Source organism: Rhipicephalus microplus, unplaced genomic scaffold, assembly GCF_043290135.1.
Source record: "Rhipicephalus microplus isolate Deutch F79 unplaced genomic scaffold, USDA_Rmic scaffold_512, whole genome shotgun sequence".
NCBI lineage: Eukaryota > Metazoa > Arthropoda > Arachnida > Ixodida > Ixodidae > Rhipicephalus > Rhipicephalus microplus.
Window position 1 is genome coordinate 24,053 of NW_027465073.1, and position 13,448 is coordinate 37,500.

Below are 13,448 nucleotides of genomic sequence, written 5' to 3' on the forward strand. Positions count from 1 at the left end.
CCGGCAGACGCGGTTTTTTGCGCCGCCCCGGCTGACGCGGTTTTTGCCGCCCCGGCTGACGCAGTTCGGACTTAGCACTTTTCGGCTGTGCCTGGCTGGCGGCCCACTCACTCGATCGCCATGTCTGTTTGCCACAGTTTTCCCGGTGGTGCCGCACCCGGGCTCGCCCCGGCTGACGCAGTTTTCGCGCCGCCCCGGCTGACGCGGTTTCGTGCCGCCCCGGCAGACGCGGTTTTCGCGCCGCCCCGGCTGACGCGCCCCGGCTGACACGGTTCGGACTTTGCACTTTTCGGCTGTGCCTGGCTGGCGGCCCACTCACTCGATCGCCATGTCTGTTTGCCACAGTTTTCCCGGTGGTGCCGCACCCGGGCTCGCCCCGGCTGACGCAGTTTTCGCGCCGCCCCGGCTGACGCGGTTTCGTGCCGCCCCGGCAGACGCGGTTTTCGCGCCGCCCCGGCTGACGCGGTTTCGTGCCGCCCCGGCAGACGCAGTTCGGACTTAGCACTTTTCGGCTGTGCCTGGCTGGCGGCCCACTCACTCGATCGCCATGTCTGTTTGCCACAGTTTTCCCGGTGGTGCCGCACCCGGGCTCGCCCCGGCTGACGCAGTTTTCGCGCCGCCCCGGCTGACGCGGTTTCGTGCCGCCCCGGCAGACGCGGTTTTCGCGCCGCCCCGGCTGACGCGGTTTCGTGCCGCCCCGGCAGACGCAGTTCGGACTTAGCACTTTTCGGCTGTGCCTGGCTGGCGGCCCACTCACTCAATCGCCATGTCTGTTTGCCACAGTTTTCCCGGTGGTGCCGCACCCGGGCTCGCCCCGGCTGACGCAGTTTTCGCGCCGCCCCGGCTGACGCGGTTTCGTGCCGCCCCGGCAGACGCGGTTTTCGCGCCGCCCCGGCTGACGCGGTTTCGTGCCGCCCCGGCAGACGCAGTTCGGACTTAGCACTTTTCGGCTGTGCCTGGCTGGCGGCCCACTCACTCGATCGCCATGTCTGTTTGCCACAGTTTTCCCGGTGGTGCCGCACCCGGGCTCGCCCCGGCAGACGCGTTTTTTTTTTTCTTTCGCCCCGGCTGACGCAGTTTTCGCGCCGCCCCGGCTGACGCGGTTTCGTGCCGCCCCGGCAGACGCGGTTTTTTGCGCCGCCCCGGCTGACGCGGTTTTTGCCGCCCCGGCTGACGCAGTTCGGACTTAGCACTTTTCGGCTGTGCCTGGCTGGCGGCCCACTCACTCGATCGCCATGTCTGTTTGCCACAGTTTTCCCGGTGGTGCCGCACCCGGGCTCGCCCCGGCTGACGCAGTTTTCGCGCCGCCCCGGCTGACGCGGTTTCGTGCCGCCCCGGCAGACGCGGTTTTCGCGCCGCCCCGGCTGACGCGGTTTCGTGCCGCCCCGGCAGACGCAGTTCGGACTTAGCACTTTTCGGCTGTGCCTGGCTGGCGGCCCACTCACTCGATCGCCATGTCTGTTTGCCACAGTTTTCCCGGTGGTGCCGCACCCGGGCTCGCCCCGGCTGACGCAGTTTTCGCGCCGCCCCGGCTGACGCGGTTTCGTGCCGCCCCGGCAGACGCGGTTTTCGCGCCGCCCCGGCTGACGCGGTTTCGTGCCGCCCCGGCAGACGCAGTTCGGACTTAGCACTTTTCGGCTGTGCCTGGCTGGCGGCCCACTCACTCGATCGCCATGTCTGTTTGCCACAGTTTTCCCGGTGGTGCCGCACCCGGGCTCGCCCCGGCAGACGCGTTTTTTTTTTCTTTCGCCCCGGCTGACGCAGTTTTCGCGCCGCCCCGGCTGACGCGGTTTCGTGCCGCCCCGGCAGACGCGGTTTTTTTGCACCGCCCCGGCTGACGCGGTTTTTGCCGCCCCGGCTGACGCAGTTCGGACTTGGCACTTTTTGGCTGAGCCTGGCTGGTGGCCCACTCACTCGATCGCCATGTCTGTTAGCCACAGTTTTCCCGGTGGTGCCGCACCCGGGCTCGCCCCGGCTGACGCAGTTTTCGCGCCGCCCCGGCAGACGCGGTTTTCGCGCCGCCCCGGCTGACGCGGTTTTTGCCGCCCCGGCTGACGCAGTTCGGACTTGGCACTTTTTGGGCTGAGCCTGGCTGGCGGCCCACTCACTCGATCGCCATGTCTGTTTGCCACAGTCTTCCCGGTGGTGCCGCACCCGGGCTCGCCCCGGCAGACGCGTTTTTTTTTTCTTTCGCCCCGGCAGACGTGGTTCCCCCCCCCCCCCCTTTTCGCTCGCCCCGGCTGACGAGGTTTTCGCGCCGCCCCGGCTGACGCAGTTTTCGCGCCGCCCCGGCTGACGCGGTTTCGTGCCGCCCCGGCTGACGCGGTTTTCGCGCCGCCCCGGCTGACGCGGTTTTTGCGTCGCCCCGGCTGACACGGTTCGGACTTTGCACTTTTCGGCTGTGCCTGGCTGGCGGCCCACTCACTCGATCGCCATGTCTGTTTGCCACAGTTTTCCCGGTGGTGCCGCACCCGGGCTCGCCCCGGCTGACGCAGTTTTCGCGCCGCCCCGGCTGACGCGGTTTCGTGCCGCCCCGGCAGACGCGGTTTTCGCGCCGCCCCGGCTGACGCGGTTTCGTGCCGCCCCGGCAGACGCAGTTCGGACTTAGCACTTTTCGGCTGTGCCTGGCTGGCGGCCCACTCACTCGATCGCCATGTCTGTTTGCCACAGTTTTCCCGGTGGTGCCGCACCCGGGCTCGCCCCGGCTGACGCAGTTTTCGCGCCGCCCCGGCTGACGCGGTTTCGTGCCGCCCCGGCAGACGCGGTTTTCGCGCCGCCCCGGCTGACGCGGTTTCGTGCCGCCCCGGCAGACGCAGTTCGGACTTAGCACTTTTCGGCTGTGCCTGGCTGGCGGCCCACTCACTCGATCGCCATGTCTGTTTGCCACAGTTTTCCCGGTGGTGCCGCACCCGGGCTCGCCCCGGCAGACGCGTTTTTTTTTTTTTCTTTCGCCCCGGCTGACGCAGTTTTCGCGCCGCCCCGGCTGACGCGGTTTCGTGCCGCCCCGGCAGACGCGGTTTTTTGCGCCGCCCCGGCTGACGCGGTTTTTGCCGCCCCGGCTGACGCAGTTCGGACTTAGCACTTTTCGGCTGTGCCTGGCTGGCGGCCCACTCACTCGATCGCCATGTCTGTTTGCCACAGTTTTCCCGGTGGTGCCGCACCCGGGCTCGCCCCGGCTGACGCAGTTTTCGCGCCGCCCCGGCTGACGCGGTTTCGTGCCGCCCCGGCAGACGCGGTTTTCGCGCCGCCCCGGCTGACGCGGTTTCGTGCCGCCCCGGCAGACGCAGTTCGGACTTAGCACTTTTCGGCTGTGCCTGGCTGGCGGCCCACTCACTCGATCGCCATGTCTGTTTGCCACAGTTTTCCCGGTGGTGCCGCACCCGGGCTCGCCCCGGCTGACGCAGTTTTCGCGCCGCCCCGGCTGACGCGGTTTCGTGCCGCCCCGGCAGACGCGGTTTTTTTGCGCCGCCCCGGCTGACGCGGTTTTTGCCGCCCCGGCTGACGCAGTTCGGACTTGGCACTTTTTGGCTGAGCCTGGCTGGTGGCCCACTCACTCGATCGCCATGTCTGTTAGCCACAGTTTTCCCGGTGGTGCCGCACCCGGGCTCGCCCCGGCTGACGCAGTTTTCGCGCCGCCCCGGCAGACGCGGTTTTCGCGCCGCCCCGGCTGACGCGGTTTTTGCCGCCCCGGCTGACGCAGTTCGGACTTGGCACTTTTTGGGCTGAGCCTGGCTGGCGGCCCACTCACTCGATCGCCATGTCTGTTTGCCACAGTCTTCCCGGTGGTGCCGCACCCGGGCTCGCCCCGGCAGACGCGTTTTTTTTTTCTTTCGCCCCGGCAGACGTGGTTCCCCCCCCCCCCTTTTCGCTCGCCCCGGCTGACGAGGTTTTCGCGCCGCCCCGGCTGACGCAGTTTTCGCGCCGCCCCGGCTGACGCGGTTTCGTGCCGCCCCGGCTGACGCGGTTTTCGCGCCGCCCCGGCTGACGCGGTTTTTGCGTCGCCCCGGCTGACACGGTTCGGACTTTGCACTTTTCGGCTGTGCCTGGCTGGCGGCCCACTCACTCGATCGCCATGTCTGTTTGCCACAGTTTTCCCGGTGGTGCCGCACCCGGGCTTGCCCCGGCAGACGCGTTTTTTTTTTTTCTTTTCGCCCCGGCTGACGCAGTTTTCGCCCCGCCCCGGCTGACGCGGTTTCGTGCCGCCCCGGCAGACGCGGTTTTTTGCGCCGCCCCGGCTGACGCGGTTTTTGCCGCCCCGGCTGACGCAGTTCGGACTTTGCACTTTTTGGCTGAGCCTGGCTGGCGGCCCACTCACTCGATCGCCATGTCTGTTTGCCACAGTTTTCCCGGTGGTGCCGCACCCGGGCTCGCCCCGGCAGACGCGTTTTTTTTTTTCCTTCGCCCCGGCAGACGTGGTTCCCCCCCCCCCCCCCTCCGTCTTTCTTTTTGTTTTTTTTTTCGCCGCGGCTGAAGTGGATTTTTCGGTGCCTCGACGCCCCGGTAGTCGCGGTTTTTCCGTTTCCGCACGGCCCCGGCTGACGCTGCTCGGTCACAGTCGCCTTTTGTGAGGATTGCAGACTTCTTGAGCGCGGGTGTTTTTTTTTTGTTGTTGTTGTTGTTTTATTACGCATTCGCTCCAGCAGACGCTGTTTAGACTTTTTGTTTCCTCTTTTATCCTGCGACGAGGTGACGAGGTTTATTCGGTGCCCCGCCGCCCCGGCTGAAGTGATTTTTCCTGTCCCGTGCCGCCCCGGCTGACGCGGTTGGGACTTCGCGTTTGTTCGGCCGCCACGGGTTTTGGCGCACTCGCTCGGTTGCTTGTTGTTGCCACTTGTTGCGAACCCAGGTTTCTTGAGCGAGCGCGGGCGTTTTTTCTTCCTTTCTTTCTTTGTTCTATGTGTTAGCGAATCGGCCTTTAATATCACACGAGGACTCACAACCAACAATTTTCAGTTTGAAGTGTAAAAAATCTGCAGGTGTTGACGTAACTGACTTGCCCCGTACCCTTGAGTACATCCATGAAGTTCTCGTAGTACTACTAAATCGCATTATTCCAAGTGGAGAAATTCCCATAAACTTGCAAACCTCTACACGAAAATCGGTGCGCGTGATAAAGTTGAAAATTATCGTCCGATATCAAATGTGCCTTCTATAACACAAATTCTAGGAAAAAAAAAAAAAAACACTTGTTCGCCGTTCTCTGCGCCGTGACTGGCAGCACTCCGGCGAAGCGAAACGGGGTCGATTCGAGCACGATATCGGCGTCTTTCGACGTGCTCGCCGGCGACCGTCGCACGAGTACGTCGCACGAGCGCGTCTGCCGGGGCGCCGTTTGCGAAGCCGACGCAAAAGTGGGAACCGCCGCTCGGATGATCGCCGCTTTCGGCAGAGTGAGTGTTGGCACTCCGGGGAAGCGAAACAGCGTGAATGCGCCCACGAAATCGGCGTATTTTGAAGTGCCCGCCGGCGACCGTCGCACGAGTACGGTAAACCGCGTCAGCCGGGGCGTAGTTCGGGACGCCGACGAAAAAGTGGGAAGCGCAACTCGGATCTTCGCCGTTTTTGCAGGAGTGAGTGGCGGCCCTCCTGCGAGACCAAGAAGCATCGATTCGTGCACGAATTCGGCGCCTTTCGACGTGATCGCCGGCGACCGTCGCTCGAGTAGGGCAAACCGCGTCTGCCGGGGCGGGCTTCGGGACGCCGATGCGAAAGTGGGAAACGCTGCTCGGATGTTCGCCGTTTTTGGCCGAGTGAGTGCTGGCACTCGGGCGAAGCCAAACGGGGCCGATTACGGCACGATATCGGCGTCTTTCGACGTGCCCGGCGGCGACCGTCGCACGAGTACGGTAAACCGCGTCAGCCCGGGCGGAGTTCGGGACGCCGATGCGAAAGTGGAGAACGCCGCTCGGATCTTCGCCGTTTTTGGAGGAGTGAGTGGCGGCACTCCGGAGAAGCCAAGGAGCGCCAATTAGCGCACGATATCGGCGTCTTTCGACGCGCTCGCCGGCGACCGTCGAACGAGTAGGGCAAACCGCGTCTGCCGGGGCGGGGTTTACGACGCCGACGCAAAAGTGGGAACCGCCGCTCGGATGTTGGCCGTTTTTGGCAGAGTGAGTGCTGGCACACCGGCGACGCGAAAGAGCGCGAAAGCGCCCACGAAAGTGGCGTATTTGGACGTGCTTGACGGCGACCGCTGCAGGAGTACGAAAAACCACGTCAGCCGGGGCGAGCGACCCACGGCGGTCTGGGTGCTTATCGCTGCTATTATAGGGGCACCCCGGCAGACGCAGAAAAAAAAAATTTTTTTTCGACCTTCTTTTTTGCTGGTCGAGCTCGGGTAACCCAGGTCGCAATGGGAGCCGCGCACGAAAGCGGCGTCGCGAGACGCGTTCGCGGTCGCTAGTCGCACGAGCTCGGCAACCGCGTCAGCCGGCGCGGAGTTCGGGATGCCGACGGCTAAGTGGGTACCGCTGCTCGGATGTTCGCCGTTTTTGGCCGAGTGAGTGCTGGCACTCCGGCGAAGCGAAACGGGGCCGATTCGGGCACGATATCGGCGTATTTCGACGTGCTCGCCGGCGACCGTCGCACGAGTACGGCAAAGCGCGTCTGCCGGGGCGAGGTTTGCGATGCCGACGAAAAAGTGGGAAGCGCCGCTCGGATCTTCGCCGTTTTTGCAGGAGTGAGTGGCGGCCCTCCTGCGAGACCAAGAAGCATCGACTCGCGCACGATATCGGTGTCTTTCGACGTGCCCGCCGGCCACCGCCGCACGAGTACGGCAAACCGCGTATGCCGGGGCGGGGTTGGCGACGCCGACGCAAAAGTGGGAACCGCCACTAGGATGTTCGCCGTTTTTGGCAGAGTGAGTGCTGGCACACCGGCGACGCGAAAGAGCGCGAAAGCGCCCACGAAAGTGGCGTATTTGGACGTGCTTGACGGCGACCGCTGCAGGAGTACGAAAAACCACGTCAGCCGGGGCGAGCGACCCACGGCGGTCTGGGTGCTTATCGCTGCTATTATAGGGGCACCCCGGCAGACGCAGAAAAAAAAAATTTTTTTTCGACCTTCTTTTTTGCTGGTCGAGCTCGGGTAACCCAGGTCGCAATGGGAGCCGCGCACGAAAGCGGCGTCGCGAGACGCGTTCGCGGTCGCTAGTCGCACGAGCTCGGCAACCGCGTCAGCCGGCGCGGAGTTCGGGATGCCGACGGCTAAGTGGGTACCGCTGCTCGGATGTTCGCCGTTTTTGGCCGAGTGAGTGCTGGCACTCCGGCGAAGCGAAACGGGGCCGATTCGGGCACGATATCGGCGTATTTCGACGTGCTCGCCGGCGACCGTCGCACGAGTACGGCAAAGCGCGTCTGCCGGGGCGAGGTTTGCGATGCCGACGAAAAAGTGGGAAGCGCCGCTCGGATCTTCGCCGTTTTTGCAGGAGTGAGTGGCGGCCCTCCTGCGAGACCAAGAAGCATCGACTCGCGCACGATATCGGTGTCTTTCGACGTGCCCGCCGGCCACCGCCGCACGAGTACGGCAAACCGCGTATGCCGGGGCGGGGTTGGCGACGCCGACGCAAAAGTGGGAACCGCCACTAGGATGTTCGCCGTTTTTGGCAGAGTGAGTGCTGGCACTCCGGCGAAGCGAAAGAGCGCGAATGCGCCCACGAAAGTGGCGTGTTTGGACGTGCTTGACGACGACCACCGCAGGAAAACGAAAAACCACGTCAGCCGGGGCGAGCGACCCATGGCGGTCTGGGTGCTTATCGCTGCTATTATAGGGGCACCCCGGCAGACGCAAAAAAAAAAAAATTTTTTTTCGACATTCTTTCTTGCTCGTCGACCTCGGGTGACCCAGGTCGCAGTGGGAGCCGCGCACGAAAGCGGCGTCGCGAGACGGCTTCGCGGTCGCTAGTCGCACGAGCTCGGCAACCGCGTCTGCCGGGGCGGAGTTCGGGACGCCGACGGCTAAGTGGGAACCGCCGCTCGGATGTTCGCCGTTTGTGGCCGAGTGAGTGCTGGCACTCCGGCGAAGCCAAACGGGGCCGATTCCGGCACGATATCGGCGTCTTTCTACGTGCTCGCCGGCGACCGTCGCACGAGTACGGCAAAGTGCGTCTGCCGGGGCGGGGTTTGCGACGCGTACGCAATAGTGAGAACCGTCGCTCGGATGTTCGTCGTCTTTCGCCGAGCCAGTGCTGGCACTCCGGCGAAGCCGAACGGAGCCGATTCGGGCACGATATCGGCGTCTTTCCACGTGCTCGCCGGCGACCGTCGCACGAGTACGGTAAACCGCGTCAGCCGGGGCGGAGTTCGGGACGCCGATGCGAAAGTGGGAAGCGCCGCTCGGATCTTCGCCGTTTTTGGAGGAGTCAGTGGCGGCACTCCGGTGAAGCCAAGGTGCGCCAATTCGCGCACGATATCGGCGTCTTTCGACGTGCCCGCCGGCCACCGTCGCACGAGTACGGCAAACCTCGTCTGCCGGGGCGGGGTTTGCGACGCCGACGCAAAAGTGGGAACCGCCGCTCGGATGTTCGCCGTTTTTGGCAGAGTGAGTGCTGGCACTCCGGCGAAGCGAAAGAGCGTGAATGCGCCCACGAAAGTAGCGTATTTGGACGTGCTTGACGGCGACCGCCGCAGGAGTACGAAAAACCACGTCAGCCGGGGCGAGCGACCCACGGCGGTCTGGGTGCTTATCGCTGCTATTATAGGGGCACCCCGGCAGACGCAGAAAGAAAAAAAAAAAAAAAAATGGGGACATGGCGTGCGTCACCGTGCGGCTTCGCAGCGTTGCCGAAGTCGCCGAGCCCTTCGACTGAGCCGAACGGCGGACAGGGAACGTTGGTCGGCCGTTCTAACCTGTCGGTGCCACGCCGAGACGTCGTTAAGGAAAACCGCGTCGTGGGCCTCTACGACGCCGTCGAGTCGTTGTACGTTTGGTGTCCAGCGTGTCGGCGGCGAGTAGCGGACACGTCGTTCACGACTTCGGTCTTTCGCAGTCGACGCGAACTTGCGGAGAGTCGTGGTGCCTCACGTTTTCGGCAGAAACCGCGGCGGAATTTTCCCGTGCGTGCGCGCACGACCTCGGTGCTGTGCCGTCAGCGTAGTGTTGCACAAACTCGTGGCCTACCCAAGGTGCGGTACGTTTGCGGCCGTATCCTCGGTGGGAATTTCGTGAGTAGGGTCGCAAATTCTACGACCTCGGCGGGTTTGAGAGCGACGTAGACTTGTGGCACGCTCAACGTGCCACACGTTTCGGGGCACACCCGCGGTGAAATTTTCTCGAGTACGCTCGTATTAGTGCCCAAGGAGGTCTGGGTACTTATCGCTGCTATTATGTGGGGGTTCTCGTGAGCGGCGTACGCGAAAGCGACCGGGTGTCTGATATGCGGCGGGCTTCGGCCTCGTCAAGCGTGTCCTCGGGTCTGCTCCAGGGGAATCCACGGCAGTCGTCTGCAGCCTCATCCGCTTGATGCGTTAGGGGCTGGTAGTCGGACGGTGCCGTTTTACCACGATATCGAGGTGTGTTCCGTGTCGTCCTCGGGCGATTCAGATGCGAAAGCGCCGAAGACGCGGGCGTGACCCGTCGTCTGGCGGCTTTGCAGTCTCGGCTCCGTTGCTAGTTCCGGCCGGTCCACCGACAGTGCAGCGGGCTTGGGCAACCCGCACGGCGCGACCGAGTCGATGCAACGAAAAAGAGCGAGCATGAACGTGCTTCTTGCCGCACGGCTCCCACTCGTCTTTCGGGAAGGTTGTGCCGTAGCGAGCTCGAACGCCGTCATCTCGGAGTGCAAAATAAGCGTGTTGGGGCGCCTGAAGGTGGCCTCCGCCGCACACAGACTGCGTCCGGCCCGCCGAAGGCGAGGACGGACGCGCAGTCGAACGATTACCTGGTTGATCCTGCCAGTAATCATATGCTTGTCTCAAAGATTAAGCCATGCATGTCTAAGTACATGCCGAAATAAGGCGAAACCGCGAATGGCTCATTAAATCAGTTATGGTTCCTTAGATCGTTTCTTCCTACTTGGATAACTGTGGCAATTCTAGAGCTAATACATGCAGTGAGCCTGGAGCCCTTTGGGTAACGGGTGCTTTTATTAGACCAAGATCGATCGGGTTTCGGCCCGTATTGTGTGGTGACTCTGGATAACTTTGTGCTGATCGCATGGCCACGAGCCGGCGACGTTTCTTTCAAGTGTCTGCCTTATCAACTTTCGATGGTAGGTTACTTGCTTACCATGGTTGTTACGGGTAACGGAGAATCAGGGTTCGATTCCGGAGAGGGAGCCTGAGAAACGGCTACCACATCCAAGGAAGGCAGCAGGCGCGCAAATTACCCACTCCCGGCACGGGGAGGTAGTGACGAAAAATAACAATACGGGACTCTTTTGAGGCCCCGTAATTGAAATGAGTACACTCTAAATCCTTTAACGAGGATCAATTGGAGGGCAAGTCTGGTGCCAGCAGCCGCGGTAATTCCAGCTCCAATAGCGTATACTAAAGCTGCTGCGGTTAAAAAGCTCGTAGTTGGATCTCAGTTCCAGACGAGTAGTGCATCTACCCGATGCGACGGCTCGGACTGAACATCATGCCGGTTCTTTCTTGGTGCACTTCATTGTGTGCCTCGAGATGGCCGGTGCTTTTACTTTGAAAAAATTAGAGTGCTCAACGCAGGCGAGTCGCCTGAATAAACTTGCATGGAATAATAGAACAAGACCTCGTTTCTGTTCTGTTGGTTTTTGGAATACGAGGTAATGATTAAGAGGGACGGACGGGGGCATTCGTATTGCGGCGCTAGAGGTGAAATTCTTGGACCGTCGCAAGACGAACTACTGCGAAAGCATTTGCCAAGAATGTTTTCATTGATCAAGAACGAAAGTCAGAGGTTCGAAGGCGATCAGATACCGCCCTAGTTCTGACCATAAACGATGCCAACCAGCGATCCGCCTGAGTTACTCAAATGACTCGGCGGGCAGCTTCCGGGAAACCAAAGTATTTGGGTTCCGGGGGAAGTATGGTTGCAAAGCTGAAACTTAAAGGAATTGACGGAAGGGCACCACCAGGAGTGGAGCCTGCGGCTTAATTTGACTCAACACGGGAAAACTTACCCGGCCCGGACACTGGGAGGATTGACAGATTGAGAGCTCTTTCTTGATTCGGTGGATGGTGGTGCATGGCCGTTCTTAGTTGGTGGAGCGATTTGTCTGGTTAATTCCGATAACGAACGAGACTCTAGCCTATTAAATAGGTGCGGGGTTCCCAGCACCTTACAACCTTCTTAGAGGGACAAGCGGCTCCTAGCCGCACGAAACAGAGCAATAACAGGTCTGTGATGCCCTTAGATGTCCGGGGCCGCACGCGCGCTACACTGAAGGAAGCAGCGTGTCTTTATCCCTGTCTGAAAAGACTGGGTAACCCGTGGAACTTCTTTCGTGATTGGGATAGGGGCTTGCAATTGTTCCCCTTGAACGAGGAATTCCCAGTAAGCGCGAGTCATAAGCTCGCGTTGATTACGTCCCTGCCCTTTGTACACACCGCCCGTCGCTACTACCGATTGAATGATTTAGTGAGGTCTTCGGACCGATGTCCGGCGCGGCCTTTCGGTTGCGCCGGTCTGTTGGAAAGATGACCAAACTTGATCATTTAGAGGAAGTAAAAGTCGTAACAAGGTTTCCGTAGGTGAACCTGCGGAAGGATCATTAACGGATTGTGAAGGGTGAGCGCCTCAGCTGCGTCTGCGCCCGACACTTTCTGCCGCTGACCCCGTTTGGACGCGGGGTCGGCTTTTCCCCACGGGGCTGCCTGAATGTGGAGCGGCACCCCGTGACAAATTGTTGCGCCCAGCGGACGCCAACACCGCGACCTTGGACGGTCGGCCAGGTGGCGGACGCGGGTACAAACGGCGCAACGCACTCATAGGTCGGCTTTCGACCCGCCACTGCACCGTGGCTCGAAGCGCTCGAAATGCGCGACCCGACCGCTGCGGGACCGCCTAGTACTGTAAACAGGAGCGGCGGAGCGCGAACGGCGAGTCGTGGTTACGTCGGTAGAAGGCGAGGCTGCGCGTTCCCGAAACGCCAGCCGAGTGCCCTCCCGACCGTTCGAGCGTGCAAGAACGAGACCCGACAATCGCGCGGCGACTGCCAAGTACGAGAGGAACGGCACAAGCGTCGGCGGTCGGTCAAGGAACTGGCGATGTGACGGGTCCGCTGTGCACCAGTGCATACCGTCCCGCCGTCCGCGGCAAGCGCCTCCGCGTCCTCGGGTGACGGAGGCTGCCGGTCGGTTCTTGCAGGCGAGGGATCTCGCTGGCACCGGTTCGCGTTGACGCGCGGCCGGTCATGGCACGGCGATGCGACGGCCGAGGTGCGCAGTACTCGATGGAGGAACCGCACGCTCCGATGACCGTCCCGCCCTCCGCGGCGTATGCGTACCGACCGTAATGGTTGCAGCAGCGCCGGCCGGCTTTTGAATTCGCCACACGAAACACGGTGCGAGATCGCGGTTAGGGGAGCGTCGACGTTGCCAGGCGTTTTGCTTGCTGCCGAGGGAAAGGCGGCACGGCCACGTCGCGCTCGTCGCGATTAGCGGGTCTGCGCGCTTTGGGAAGGTGCCGCAACGACTTGCCGAAAGAGGAAGCACGGAAGAACGAGGGACTTGGACGTCCCGACAATTGAACGCACTTGCGGCCAGGCCCTTGCTGGCTTCGTTCTTCCGCCTCGAGTAGGCTCGTACGCGGCTCCGGCGCCGAAAGTGGTCCTTGGCACCGACTTCGGTGGACGTGGGAAGTGCCGCGCAAGTACGGCGCGCCTGGCTCCACCTGTTGGCTAAAGTAGGCAGCCGGATCGGCATTTTGGTGTGCGGTGGCAAACCGTGGATGCGAAAAAAGCTTGTGCGATTTCGTGGAACAAAAAGCGGGGGTCCCCCTTTTTATGCGGAGGAGACCGACCCGCCTGCCGTGGTGAACCGCGACGCCACGGTAAAAACGGGAGAGGCTTGTCGATGGGACCGTGCATCCCGCGCTCCACGGAGGCCGGGAGGCGGCCGCCCGAGGAAATGTGTAGCCGTCGAGGCCCGCATCTGCGTGCACTCTTATCCAAATGGGTGTACCGCAGGCATTTTCTGGTTAGGCGGGCCAATGAGAGCGAGCACACAACGATACCTACGGGTCCGGCTTGGAGAACCGGCTTCGACGCCTCCCGAGTATTTATAGAGGGGTGGACCACGAAAGCACTCGCAAGTAGCGAAAGCGAAACGCCGTCCGAAACACACCGTTTGCTCGATTTGCGGCAGCCGAAAAAGGCGCGGCAGAGTTTTGGAGTCCAAGCGTGCGCTGAAAAGCGCCCTTCTTGGCCACTGTTTGGCCGAGTGCCAGAAACGTTTGGTTTTGACTGTACGGAATTGAACAAACACTTTTTCACGACTCTAAGCGGTGGATCACTCGGTTCTCGGGTCGATGAA

At 62.1% G+C, this 13,448-nt stretch overlaps 2 non-coding genes across 2 annotated transcripts in view; both read left to right on the forward strand.

Moving 5' to 3' along the window:
• The first annotated feature begins 9,874 nt into the window (after positions 1-9,874).
• On the forward strand, positions 9,875-11,689 carry LOC142794851 (small subunit ribosomal RNA). Its single transcript, XR_012892668.1, has one exon. It is a non-coding gene; the product is annotated as a small subunit ribosomal RNA (ribosomal RNA).
• A 1,719-nt stretch (positions 11,690-13,408) lies between these two features.
• LOC142794848 (5.8S ribosomal RNA) overlaps positions 13,409-13,448 on the forward strand; it is a 153-nt gene continuing 113 nt past the window's right edge. Inside the window, exon 1 of the ribosomal RNA XR_012892666.1 lies at positions 13,409-13,448. This exon is cut by the window's right edge and continues 113 nt beyond it. This is a non-coding gene — a ribosomal RNA (5.8S ribosomal RNA).